Below are 14,404 nucleotides of genomic sequence, written 5' to 3' on the forward strand. Positions count from 1 at the left end.
GAATGATTTAAATTTTCCTCAGAACAGAAACTAAAGTAACCTTTTATACAATTAGTCACAAATACACTCCTTGAGTTTTTTGCCCATACATTATGAGTACTGTCTAAAATATGTCTTCTTTGTAGCAGCTCAGTGCTGCCACCTACGTGCTTGGCTGAGTTCACAAATCTGTTGTAACCTGTAGCTTTCTTGTCACTTCTTTGGCTCTCCTCTCATGCTAAGCTCTGTTTTCCAGCAGTAATTAAAACCTTCTGCTATTGTCATAGCTACTGCTGCTGCAGGAACCACCATAGCTGCCTTGGTTTCATGGTTTGGCAAGGTATTTGCCTCCACCACCATAGGGTCCAGAGCTTCTGCCTCCAAAATTCCCTCCTTTCATGGGTCCAAAATTTGAAGATTGACTGTTGTCATTGCCAAAGTCATTATAGCTTCCCCCACTTCTAAAATTGCTTCCTTCATTACCAAATCTGTTATAGCCATCCTCACGGCCACCATATCCACTGCCACACTGACTGCCACCAAAGCCACCTTGTCCACTGAAGTCTCCTCCACAACCAAAGGTGTCATTCCCACCAAAACCACACCCACGACCACCACCAACGTTTCCAGAAGCATTTTGACCTCTTTGGCTGGATGAAGCACTGGCTATCTCTTGCTTAGATGGGGCTTTCTTTATTTTACAGTTGGGGCCATTCACAGTATGTGATTTTTGAATGACAATCTTGTCTATGGAGTCATGGTCATCAAATGTTACAGAAGCAAATCTTTTCTTCTTGCCACTGCCTCAGTGGGTCATGATTTCAATCATTTCAATTTTTCCATACTGTTCAGAATAATGTTCTTCAGTGTCTTCTTCAATGCCACCAACAAAAATCCTTTTCTCAGTTAAGTGGGTACCAAGTCTTTCAGAATCTTCTTTTGAGACAGTGCTCTTTGGTTCTGCAACGCTTCCATCCACCTTGTGTGGCCTCACAATCATGGCGGCATCCACCTCCTCCACAGTGGCACACCTGACAAACCCGAATGTCTGGGGCCTTGGTGTTTGGGTCTGTCACTACCACACAGTCCATAAATGTTCCCCATGGCTCATAATGGCTCCTCTTCAGTTTCTTCAAAGCTCAGACTCCCGATGAAGAGCATCTGTAGCTGTTCAGGCTCTTTAGGAGACTCTAACTTAGATACACGGCGGCGGGAAAGGAGACTTTAGGGATGCTTACACGGCAGCGTCCACAGGCAGAAAGCTCGGATAAGAATTTTAGTTAAGCAATTGTCTGAACTTTGTTTTTGTCAGAATTTCTCAGAGGTGGTTTATTGCAGTTTTCTTTTTTTTATTAAGATTTTTTTTAATTTCAGAGAGAGTGAGTGAGAGAGAGCACAAGTGGGGAAGAGGGGCAGAGAGTGAAGGAGAAACAGGCTCCTACTGAGCAGGCAGCCCCACGTGGGGGCTCAATCCAGGACTCTGAGATCATGACCTGAGCTGAAGGCAGATGCTTAACCAACTGAGCCACACAGGCACCCTTTTATTTCTTTTTTAGATGGCATATTTTTTGAAGGGTGGGAGGAAAATGGCAGGAAATGTTTACTATCCATAATAGTAAAAGAAATTATATCATTGATAAAAAAAATGATGAAATATCATAGTCAATATATTCTGGAAGAAAATAAGATTAGATTATAAGAAGCTATTAAGAGAGTAAAAACTGAGACTTTATGTTTTCGCTACTCATAAGGGTATTGATGTAGAGCTTAATTAGTTATCTATATCCGTATTCCCAGAATAATAGGACTTATAATTGGAAACATACTTCCAATTTTTTTAGCGTCTACTACTTCCCTGAAATAAAATGGACAGGAGAAATGAATTATTTTTCCTTTATTGGTTCAAATACTTGTCATTCAAGGGGCGCCTGCATGGCTCAGTCAGTTAAGCATCCGACTCAGTTTCAGCTCAGGTCATGATCTAAGAGTCCTGGGATTGAGCCCGGCATTGGGCTATGCACTCAGCATGGAGTCTGCTTGGGATTCTTTCTGTCTCCCTCTGCCCTATTCCCCTCTCTCCCTTGCTCTCTCTCTCAAATAAATAAATAAATCTTTAAAAATACTTGCCATTCAATTAAATTACAAACTTCTATATTTAGATTTACAAAATCTGTTTCCCTAAATGGGAGTTTATTCAAAGTGTTGCATCATTAATGGCTGCGTCCTGTCTTTAATTTGTGACCCTGGAGAGAAAGAGCCACAATGAGAGGCAAACGAGTGTTTATTTGGGGTTAAAGCATTGCACTTTGGGGAGCACAGATCCAGGTGGTTACCCGAATAGTGTTCCTGCTTCTAGCGTGAAGGCAAGGGTTTTTTATGAGGAAAAGGAAGGGGATTAATTACATAAGTTGAAGAAAAGAAAAAAAAAGTTTTTCTCTGGGTTTTAACACGGTAACTTGGTTAGACATCAATTGACGACCGATTTTATCTTCAGAAACCCCATATTTATAGAAACCCCACATCTATCAGTCTTGTGACCAAAATGTTCATGCTCCTTCCGACTCCTCAAGTAATTGCTCACAACAGTTGCCATTTGCCCAGGCCCAAGGTTTGAGCCCAGCTCAAACACAGGTGGGTAAGGCAGTTTCTCTGCAGTCGCTCCTCCAGCTCCATTTTTTTTTAAAGATTTTATTTATTTATTTGACAGAGATAGAGACAGCCAGTGAGAGAGGGAGCACAAGCAGGGGGAGTGGGAGAGGAAGAAGCAGGCTCATAGCAGAAGAGCCTGATGTGGGGCTCGATCCCATAACGCCGCGATCACGCCCTGGGCCGAAGGCAGACGCTTAACCGCTGTGCCACCCAGGCACCCCTCTCCAGCTCCATTTTAAAATGGCTCCATTCATGACAGCTTTTCACCACTCAAAGTTCAAACAGATTAAACTGTAGATGAAGTTAGAAATACTGCAGTCTTTAAAAGAGGTGGTTGGGGGCACCTGGGTGGCACAGCGGTTAAGCATCTGCCTTCAGCTCAGGGCGTGATCCCGGCGTTATGGGATTGAGCCCCAGAACAGGCTCCTCCACTATGAGCCTGCTTCTTCCTCTCCCACTCCCCTTGCTTGTGTTCCCTCTCTCACTGGCTGTCTCTATCTCTGTCAAATAAATAAATAAAATCTTAAAAAAAAAAAGAAGTACTAGGCAGAGTACTTCCACTTAAAAAAAAAAAAGAGGTGGTTGGAAGCAAATTAATTGACTTCTAAGTAAATAGGTGGACTGTAGAATTGTACCTTGTAAATGGCTAGGTATCCGTAAGATGTTAAATTTAATATCCTCTTTTGTAAATGAGGAGTTGGATCATCATATATACTCATTAATGACAGGCTTATGAGAGAGATATAAGTAATATATACTTATAATGAAGTGTTAACAGAGCCCACTTAATGTTAACACCAAAGTGCTGTTGCTTTATTCTAAATTTATTCTGAATTCTTATTCCGTTAAGTTGATTTGGAATAAGCCAAATTATAATAATAAAAATTAGGCAAATCAAACAAAAACTAAATTAAGATTCTGGCATTTTCATGACATTATATACGGATTTTTTCATAGAAACCCCATCTTTTGTATAAAAACTTCCTAAGTTAGAAAGAGAAAAAATACTACACACTTTACCTTCAGGAGAGGTACATAATGTGCATAAATATGTACATTCAATGTTTAATGTGTGCACAATTGCTCTGTTACAGGAATTGAAGAGTAAATAAGGGAAATTAACAAATATTGATTGAGGAGTTATTATTTTCAGGTTAACGCATTTCCTTTTGAGGATGCAAAAAGTCCCAGTTGAAATATATCAAAGAGTTTTGGTTGCAGAAACAGTGTCTGACCGTATTATAAACTCGATCCATTATTGCTGACAGATGAAATATAAAAATGGGAAAACAGTGCATTATATGGTATTCTAACAACACGAGTGTGCAAAGAGTAATTACTAAGGAATTCAGGATCGTGAGCTATGAATGTGGGTTGAGTAACAAGAGAAAACCTAAAATCAAAGTGGGGCTTAACTTGAATGTCAAAGGTGAGAGCATTGTTTTTTATGTGGGAAGTGTGGAAAACACTGGAAGACAGGGACCAATATGACAGAAGCTTTCAGAGGTATGAGCGAACGTGGCATGTTGGAATAAGGGGAGAGAGGTGGCAAAGATGCGTGCTGGTTTGAGAGGAGAGATGGATACCAAGATGGAAAAGCAGATTGTAAGTATACATTACAGAAGTCCTTCTAGAGGAAGTTAAATGAGAGGCAGGGAGAATCTAATAGGGTATGAATTTTAGCCATTAAACATTTTTTTTAGGGAAAAAGACCCATTTCATTCATTAAGAGATTATAGGCTTTTTGGGGGCTTGGTGGAGCTTAGACAATGGATTGACTTGAGGAGCGACTCTGGAAGTTCAGGCTTGATGTGATGGGGGGGCTGGGGTAAGAAAGCGCTATTGTGTGCAAGCTGGACAGACAGGAGGAAGGGTAAGATGTGAGAACACTTCCAAGAGAAATTCTGCAAGACTTAGAAAATACTTAGATGAATAAAATAGCAAATTTACTGAAAGTAAGAGCAGGATTAGATAATGAAATTCATTTCTCCTAATGTTATACAAAGAAAAATTTTACCTAGCATAGCAATGACAATAGAATACTAAAGTACCAAAGATTGCGGTGCCTGTGTGGCTCAGTTAAGCATCTGCCTTTAGTTCAGGTCATGATCTCAGGGTCCTGGGATCGAGCCCCACATTGAGCTCCCTGCTCAGCGGGGAGTCTGCTTCTCCCCCTGCTGCTCCCGCTGCTCGTGCTCTTTCTCGCTTTCAAATAAATTAATTAATTAAATTAAATAAAAAATAAATTGCCAAAGATTACGTCCAAATGCTATTAAAAGTATGTGAACATTCCTTAACAAAACAAAATCTATTTTTCAAAACAACAATTACCTGTGAATATATATGACAAATTTATGTAAACTTTTACAGAGAAAACAGGAAAACTTTAATGAAAGATGTTAAATAAGATTGAAATCGACTAGAAAGATATAAAATGCTCATTAAATGTCATACATTGTCAATTTTTCTGAAAACATTAGATCTGTTTTGTATAATTCCAATAAGAATGCCAATAATATTTATTTTCAATTTGAAAAGCTGATTCTAAAATGTATATGTAAGAGTGAATAGGAGGAACATTTGTACTCGGTGTGTGTGTATATATACAAATATATATATTTGTAGCAACTAGTGGTGTGTTCTTTTGGTTAAATGATAGGAAAAGTGAAAAATGAAACAGGGACATCTGGGTGGCTCAGTTGGTTAAGTGTCCTACTCTTGATTTCAGGTTATAATCTCAGGCTCATGAAATTCAGCCCAGCATCAGACTCCATTCTTGAGCCTGCTTGAGATTCTCTTTCCTTTCCCCTTCCCCTTCTACCCTTCTTCCACCTCTCTCTCTCTCTCAAAAAATCAAAAACAAAAACAAAACAGAGGAAAGAACCCAAGATCAGATTCATGGATGTATATGAATGAGATGGTATTGCAGATCAGTAGTGACTGGGCAGACTGTTCAAGAATAGGACTTTGAAAGAATTAATGGGATCTTTATTTCCTACAATACACAGAAATAAATTCCAGATAGGTTAAAGACATATGAAAAACAAAATTTAAAAATTTTAGCAGAAAATTAACCTTGGGTTTGTGAGGGATTCTCTAAATCAAATAAAGAAGAATAAAAAATTAAGAGAAGTTTTGAAAAATTAATAACATTCAAGCTAAAACTTATTTTCACTCAACCAAAAAACTATTAGAAATAACCAATGAATTCAGTAAAGTTGCAGGATACAAAATTAATATACAGAAATCAGATGCATTTCTATCACTAATAAGGACCTAGCAGAAAGAGAAATTAAATAAATAACCCCTTTTACAAATGCACCAAAAAGAATAAGATACTTAGGAATAAATTTAAGTAAAGTGTTGAAGGACCTGTACCCTGTAACCATAATACATTGGTGAAAGAAATTGACGATGACACAGAAAATGGAAAGACACCATGATCATGAATTGGAAGAATTCATATTTAAAATGTCTGATTATACCATAGCAACATTCTCAGATTATCATTTCATATTTGTGTTTGATTGTTTACTCTGTTATTTCTCTCTGCCTTTAGATAGTAAGCTGTAACAGAGAATATGTCTGTTTCACCTGCAATTGAATACCTAAATCAAAGCCTGGTATAGCCATTTCTAAATATATATTTGTTGAATGAATGAATGAGAACTGTGAACCAACCAATATTGGAGAGAAAACAGACAACTTTTCACCTCCATACATCAGTGACAGCAAGTCCTGGCTAATTCCCTGAAGGCTGATATTTTTCTCAGTAGGATAGACAAGTCTTTGTATGACAGATGATCCAGGACCCATCAGTTCAAGGGATTAGACACCAGCCACATCTGACTGCTTCCTTGCTTGTCATACCCCCTGTGGACTGAGGTTAGAGGTGCGTTCTATGGATCATGCAGGAACAATAGGGTCACTCAAAGTACTCTTTTGCCATGACTCCACCAGAATTACTGCCACTCCTGTAGCTTCTTTTTTTTCAAGTAAAGGGTCAGAACACTGGATTCCATATTGCCTCACACTTGCTCTCTCGTTCCATTAATACATGTGCATTCGTAGCTCCCAGGCCCTCAGGCCAAGTCTGTCCATTAGCCATGCCCCAGCCTGTGAGAAGATGTTAATTTGTATCTGCACTGGGATCTCAGTGTTCACAGTCCTGAGCATTAAACCCATAATTGCTCTGAATGTAGCAAATTCACTCTTCAAATTAAAAAGCAGACCATACTCCTGCCACTTTATTTCTCCCTTCTATTTCACAGAGAAAACCACCAACCTGAGGGAATTAGCTGGACTTGTTCTCATAGAAACGGGGAAGTGAAAAGTTATCTGATTCCAAAAAAGAAAAAAAAAAAAAGAAGAAGAAGAAAAGAAAGAAAAAAAGAAAGAAAGAAAAGTTATCTCTTTGCTCCCAGCATTGCTCAGTTCATCATGGTTTTCATCCATTTGGTTGCTTATAGCCCTCCATTGAGCTTCCTTCATCTGCTACCCAAACTTCACCATTTTATGGATCTATTGTGTTGTACAAGGGAATAGAAGTACTAATAACTTAGACTATTATAGTAAATAGCCTATATGACTAGAAGGATCGGGTCAGACATTTTCAAAATCAAAATGTACCTTGAACATGGTAATATAATTCACAGCCAAACAATTATTTTAACTTTACTATCCTGTGGAGAGATCATACTATGTAATTTGACAAAGAACCTCCAAAGATTTTAAAAATTAAAAAAAGTAATATTTAATGATGGTAAATGAGAACATTTAGTTCTTTCTTTTATTTTCTTTCTTTCCTTTCTTTCTTTCTTTCTTTCTTTCTTTCTTTCTTTCTTTCTTCCTTCCTTCCTTCCTTCCTTCCTTCCTTCCTTCCTTCCTTCCTTCCCTCAGCCAATCCTATAGAATGAAAATGGGCTGTATGTTTTCCCTAGGCTTTCCAACATGGAGGGTGATGAGGACCAGTGAGGTTATTTGCTATATTGTATTTACTAATATTGGCAAATGGTTGGCACTTGTGTGTGCATTTGATTATGCAAAAATGCAATACAAATGACTTGTTTTGGTGATAAAGTTCAATTATTTATTATTTTTTCAACTTTTAGAATAGATACACAAAATTTTATATAACACTAGAAATATTTTGATTTGCATTCCATTCATTTAAGGTGAAACCAAGCAACAAAACAAAGTGTTCACCAAATATTTGCATTACTAGACAAAGCTGGGGAATTGGCAATTACTCAGTAATCTTATTTGACTAACTTTCTAATAATGACTTCATTTTTCTTGATTTTGTTAGCTAACTTCTATATTACTAAAGTTTTATCTCAGGATATTATGACCATTTTACTGGTGAGGAAGAGGAAATAATGCAGGTTAACTAATGTGCCCCCAAAATATAGTTAATTATCATTTGATACCATTCAAAGCCAGATCTGTAAGCTTCAGAGGTAGTGCACTTATCCAATATATTATGTAACAGACAATCAATAAATCTTTGTTTAATTTAAGTGAATGTTGCTACCTGAGAATCAAAGTACCAAACTAAAGGCTGAGAGGATTAAAGAAGTGAATTCAGAATTTGAGAGAATGGCAGAATGATTATAATGAAACTTGAACCTCTTGGAAAATGCTGGGCCATGTTATCTGTGTATGTGGGATTGGGGGGTGTGTGTGTGTCTTTGTATTTGGTGGTGCCTAATATTCAGAGACTTTTTCAGTAAATATTATAAAAAGCAATGATAAAGATTGTAAGTGGCAAGGCAAAAAGAATTTTGTGTTCCATAATTACAAAAGGTGAAGAAACCGAATTACTTTGAAATGAAAATATTCACATCCTTTAAATCTATTCTTACAGTTCCCAAACAGACTAATAATTTGCTTGATTTCTCTTTTTTTATGCTAAAGCTACTGATGAATTGATTGAAAGTTGTGTATAATACAGCAGGTGTTTCTTGTTTTTGTTTGGGCATAATACTGGTAAGGGGGTAGTGAAAAGAAGTGTGAAATGAGAGTAATCTGAGAATAGTAGGTGGAGTTATTCCTCTCCTAGCTAAGGGCTCTATTTTCACAAAGTCATTATAGTTGCATGAACCACACACTGAGAAAACAAAAATCTGGGAATAAGCTAATATTAAAGCATGTATTTTACAACACCAAAGTTGATGAAAACAATATACTTATTTCTTTTATTTCCTTTACTTGAGCTTTTCTTTCTGTTTTGGAGTTTTCATTTTCAGATTCCCAGTTCATCTTAATCTATCTGTGATCATCATATTTTCCCATGCCAAAAACTGTATCCTTACCTTACCCCAAAGCATACAAACCACTCTCACAGGCAAATGCATATGTAGACACACACACACACACACACACACACACACACACACACGTGCACTCATGCAGACAAACACACGCAGAGGTGCACATATATACACACAGAAACATACACATGAGCACAACTCATATGTACACACACATGCTCACTGAGATTAGGAAAATCACCTTGATATAAATATATTTAAAAATTTTTAACAAAAGTATCAATGATTCTGGCAAATGAAAAAGGAGGCTTTTAGAATAAAAATTTTCAAAATATTTTTCAGAATGTTCATTGGTATTCCTTAAAATGAAAATTTGACACATATACAGTAAAACAAATGACATCCAAATGTAGGGTTTATGAATTGTTATAAAGGAGACATTTGTCTAAACTCCATTAAGGTCAGGAAATAGAATATTTCCAGAACCCCTAAAACCTTGATTCTTCTCTTTATAAGTAATAACACTCCTGAAATTTCTTTATAGTTTTGTCTCCTGTGAATATATGACTAATAATGTTAATCTGTTTTTGAAGTTTTGTGAGTATACTCATAGAGTATGTATCCCCTTATGTATGTCTCCTTTTCCTTAGTTTTATGTTGGTATGATTCATCTGTGTTGTTGCATTTTTTCGTTTTCATTAGTAATATAGTAATCTATAACAAACTATATTTATTCATTCTTCCAGTTTTGAGCAATTGGATTTTCCCCCAATTTTACTGAGAAATAATTGACATATATTACTGTATAAATTTAAGGCGTACAGTGTGATGGTTTAACTTACATATGTTGTGAGGTGATTACCCCAGTAAGTTCAGCCAACATTCCTCATCTCATATGGATACAACTTGAAAGAAAGAAAGAAGAAAAAAAAAAGGAAAAAAATTCTTGTTGTAATGGGAACTCTTAGGATTTACTCTCTTCAAGACTTTTCTGTATATCACACAATTCCAGCAATTGGATTTTTTAAAATTTTAACCTCATAATAGAGCTGTGAACATTTTTGAATCTGTCACTTTGGGTTGCTGTTCTTTTGGGTGAATAGTAAGAAAGATATTAGTCATAGGCAAGGTTACCATACAAGCTGTTATAGACACTGGGACACTTGGAGAGTTAAAGGTGTTCTTTAAAAAAATTGTATAATTTTAATTTTATTTTTGATATTTATTGACTGACAAATAGGTTATGATATACTGGTTGGCTAGTTAAATAGTCCTGTCCTAAAACAGTTTTTAGAAATAAAATTAGTTCTGAAAAATAAAGATAATATCTGTGTACAATGAATATAAAATTGAAAAAAGCCTTTGTGCTTATTATTTAAGCATTTAAATAAATAAGCAGAATAATCTTAGATTTAGATAAAATAACTTTTATTAACCAGCTCATTAATGGATCACTATTTGCATGTTGAATATATATATATTTTTTTTAAGATTTTATTTATTTATTTGACAGAGATAGAGACAGCCAGTGAGAGAGGGAACACAAGCAGCGGGAATGGGAGAGGAAGAAGCAGGCTCACAGCAGAGGAGCCTGATGTGGGGCTCGATCCCATAACGCCAGGATCACGCCCTGAGCCGAAGGCAGACGCTTAACCGCTGTGCCACCCAGGCGCCCCTGAATATATTTTTTTTAACATAGTCTTAAAATTTTCAAGTCTCTTCCACAATTGCAGTAAGTGTTCCTTGAAATTTTATTTAGTGGGTTAATAAATCTAAATTTTCCACTCTTCTCTGTAATTGAGAAAGATATCCTACCTGAAAGGGGTAACATAAATCTAAACTCAGAAAAAAATTTGCTCACTGGAGAATATTTTTATTGAAAATCTTCATTGTTTTACACTAAGTATTTTCACAGATACTGTCTTTTAGGCCTTACTAAGAATCTTTTTTTTTTTTTTTTTTTTAAAGTTTTTTTTTTTTTTTTTGACAGAGAGAGACAGCCAGCGAGAGAGGGAACACAGCAGGGGAGTGGGAGAGGAAGAAGCAGGCTCACAGCAGAGGAGCCTGATGTGGGGCTCGATCCCATAACGCCAGGATCACGCCCTGAGCCGAAGGCAGACGCTTAACCGCTGTGCCACCCAGGCGCCCCTGAATATATTTTTTTTAACATAGTCTTAAAATTTTCAAGTCTCTTCCACAATTGCAGTAAGTGTTCCTTGAAATTTTATTTAGTGGGTTAATAAATCTAAATTTTCCACTCTTCTCTGTAATTGAGAAAGATATCCTACCTGAAAGGGGTAACATAAATCTAAACTCAGAAAAAAATTTGCTCACTGGAGAATATTTTTATTGAAAATCTTCATTGTTTTACACTAAGTATTTTCACAGATACTGTCTTTTAGGCCTTACTAAGAATCTTTTTTTTTTTTTTTTTTAAAGATTTTATTTATTTATTTGACAGAGATAGAGACAGCCAGCGAGAGAGGGAGCACAAGCAGGGGGAGTGGGAGAGGAAGAAGCAGGCTCATAGCAGAGGAGCCTGATGTGGGGCTCGATCCCATAACGCCGGGATCACGCCCTGAGCCGAAGGCAGACGCTTAACCGCTGTGCCACCCAGGCGCCCCTAAGAATCTTTTTCTTTTTCCAAATAGTTTCATTAGGGAAAAAACCCTCTCAAATTGTTTAAGTTACAAAATTATAGGCCTTTTTAATTTCATTCCATTCTAGTAAAAAAAAATGCACTTATCCTATTAAAAATAGAAACTCCATGATGCATTTCCTCTTGCAAGAGAAGATTCTATAGAAAGGGATTATATTATTTAAAAATGAAATTTTATGAACAGGTGATGCTCTTTATTTAATTTATTCCGTTTGTCTCTTGGTCTTGTGATGTATCTTTGTCTGTGTAGATCTTCCTTGACTTAACGGTGGGATTATGTCCTGATAAACCCATAAATTGAAAATATTGTAAGTCGGAAATGCATTTAATACACTTAACTTTAACTAAACATCACACCTTAGCCTAGCCTACCTTAAACATGTTCATAACTCTTCCATTAGTCTACAGTTGGGCAAAATATCAAATACAAAGCTGATATACAGCATTAAATACTGTACTGGAAGTGAAAAGCAAAATGGTTGTATGGGTACAGAATGGTTAAACGTATCGGTTGTTTACCCTTGTGATGGCGTGGCTGCCTGGGAGCTGCTGCCACTCAGCATCCTGAGAGAGTATCATACTGCATGCCACACCTGGGGAAAGATCAAAATTCAAAATTTGAAGAATGTTTCTATGAATGCGTATCACTTTCACACCATCGTAGAGTCAAAATATCCGAAGTCCAACTATCATAAGTTGGGGAATGTCCATATACTTTATTTTCAATAACTAATTCAGTGAAAGTGTCAAAGATTTTTGATACTAAATTTATTAAATAATTTGATTGAATATTTTTATTGGTGTTAGAAAAACAAAGTTTCTTTAAGTTCAGAGGACCCATTTATCCAAAAAAAAAAAAAAAGTTCAATACAATTGTAGTACACTTAGGTCTATTTAAGAAATAATTCTTCAAAGGCTCAGACATTTCTTTTTTTTCCTTCTTTTTTCTTTTATTTATCTATGTTTTAGAGAGAGGGGAGACAGAGTGGGGGGAGTGGCAGAAAGGGAGGGAGACAGAGACCCTTAAGCAGGTTCCACACTCAGCAGATGTGGGGTTTGATCTCACAACCCTGAGATCAGGACCTGAGCCAAAATCAAGAGTCAGATGCTTAACCAACTGAGCCAATCAGGTGCCCCAAAGACTCAGATATTTGTAAAATCCAATGTGTGGTGCATACTAAGGCACTGAAGGATTTTTGTTTATTTGTTTTCAACATCAACTTTATTATAAAACTTCATAGTTTATTTACTCAAATCATGTATATTGCACAACTTGACACTACAGCTTCTGTTTAGGTCATTGGAATATTACAATTTATTTAGATGCACTTATGTATGCACCACAGATCCGAGTGCATTTCTGTGACCCAGGTTTGTTAATTTTGTGAGAATTTTCTCTTCACCATGGTGCGATGGTCCATGAACATTTGTATTTCTATTATCACCACGAAGCAAGCAGTTTAATCTTTAAACTTTTTAATAAGTTCACAAAAGCATTTATTAGAAAGTCGCATGTTTTACCTTTGTCAGAATGAATTTCTAAACATTTAACTTTGACTCTTTAATTTCAATGAAAAAAATGCTGTTGGAATTAACTGATTACTATTTAAAGCATCTGATCTAACTACTGGAGTCACCACATTAACAGGTGTCAATTCATTTTGTAATTTTTTCACAATACTTCATTGATATGAGAAAAATTTATTTAAGAGATTAGCCATCTGATCTAAATGAAAAGTCATGCTTCACAGGCTTACATGTTTCATATATAAATGCATCTTCTGGGGTGCCTGGGTGGCTCAGTTTGTTAAGCAACAGACTTGATTTCAGCTCAGGTCATGACTTCAGGGTCGAGAGATTGAGCCCGATGCTGGGCTCCATGCTCAGTGAGGAACCTGCTTAAGATTCTCTCTCCACCTCTGCAACCCCTTAGCCCCCCACACATGTGCACTCTCTCTCTCAAAAACATGCATCTTCTTCAGTTTTGTGTGTTAAATCACCATTTTTGGGGTAGTTGTGTTAAATTTGCTAACTTTTAAAGTGGATGTTGAGTATCCTTCCACAGGATTGTGTCTTATTTTTAAAAAAATTGGCAACAATATCACTCTAACATGTAAGAAAATCATAAACATTATAAACATCTTGTGAAATGTTTGTCCATTTCAGTTTTCTAAGAAATGAAAATCCCATAGTTCATGTGTTCAGTTTATATTACTTGCATTTTATATGTAATTTTTGACTTTTGAGCCATTTATTCTGAAAGAGATTATTACAAAATAAAAATATTATCAAACATCAGAATAAATAAAATAGTTATAGATGTACAGCTTATGATAAATAACAAAAATGCTGTAGCAATAGCATTCAGTTTATTATTTAGAAACTCTTGGGGCACCAGGCTGGCTCAGTCAATTAAGCATCCAACTCTTGATTTCGGCTCAGGTCATGATCTCAGCGTCATGAGATTGAGCCCCATGTCTGTCTCCACGCTCGGCAGGGGAGTCTGATTGAGATTCTCTCTCTCTCCGTCTGCCCCTCCCCCCACTTGCATGCACACTCTCTCTCTCTCTAAAATAAATAAATCTTTTTAAAAAAGGAGATTTTATGGCAGGATGGCTCAGCCTTTTTAAAAAACATATATTTCACAACTATTTTAACTATAATTTCTTACATTTCCACTGATCCCCTAATTGGTGTCCTGGAAGCTTTTACATTCTGCAGACTTCATGCTGGTAAAGGAACAGCTGGCCGGTAAGCCAAGTAGCTGCCAAGGGCAGCAATGGTACCCTAACCATTAGTACTAAATGGAACAGGATGCTGGAACAACAGGTAAATTAGGACTGTT

The 14,404-nt window shown here is 36.5% G+C and overlaps 1 pseudogene; it reads right to left on the minus strand.

Moving 5' to 3' along the window:
- Positions 1-241: 241 nt before the first annotated feature.
- The window catches only part of LOC100480025, a 44,952-nt pseudogene continuing 30,789 nt past the window's right edge, over positions 242-14,404 (minus strand).

Source organism: Ailuropoda melanoleuca, chromosome 6, assembly GCF_002007445.2.
Source record: "Ailuropoda melanoleuca isolate Jingjing chromosome 6, ASM200744v2, whole genome shotgun sequence".
NCBI classification, from domain to species: Eukaryota; Metazoa; Chordata; class Mammalia; order Carnivora; family Ursidae; genus Ailuropoda; species Ailuropoda melanoleuca.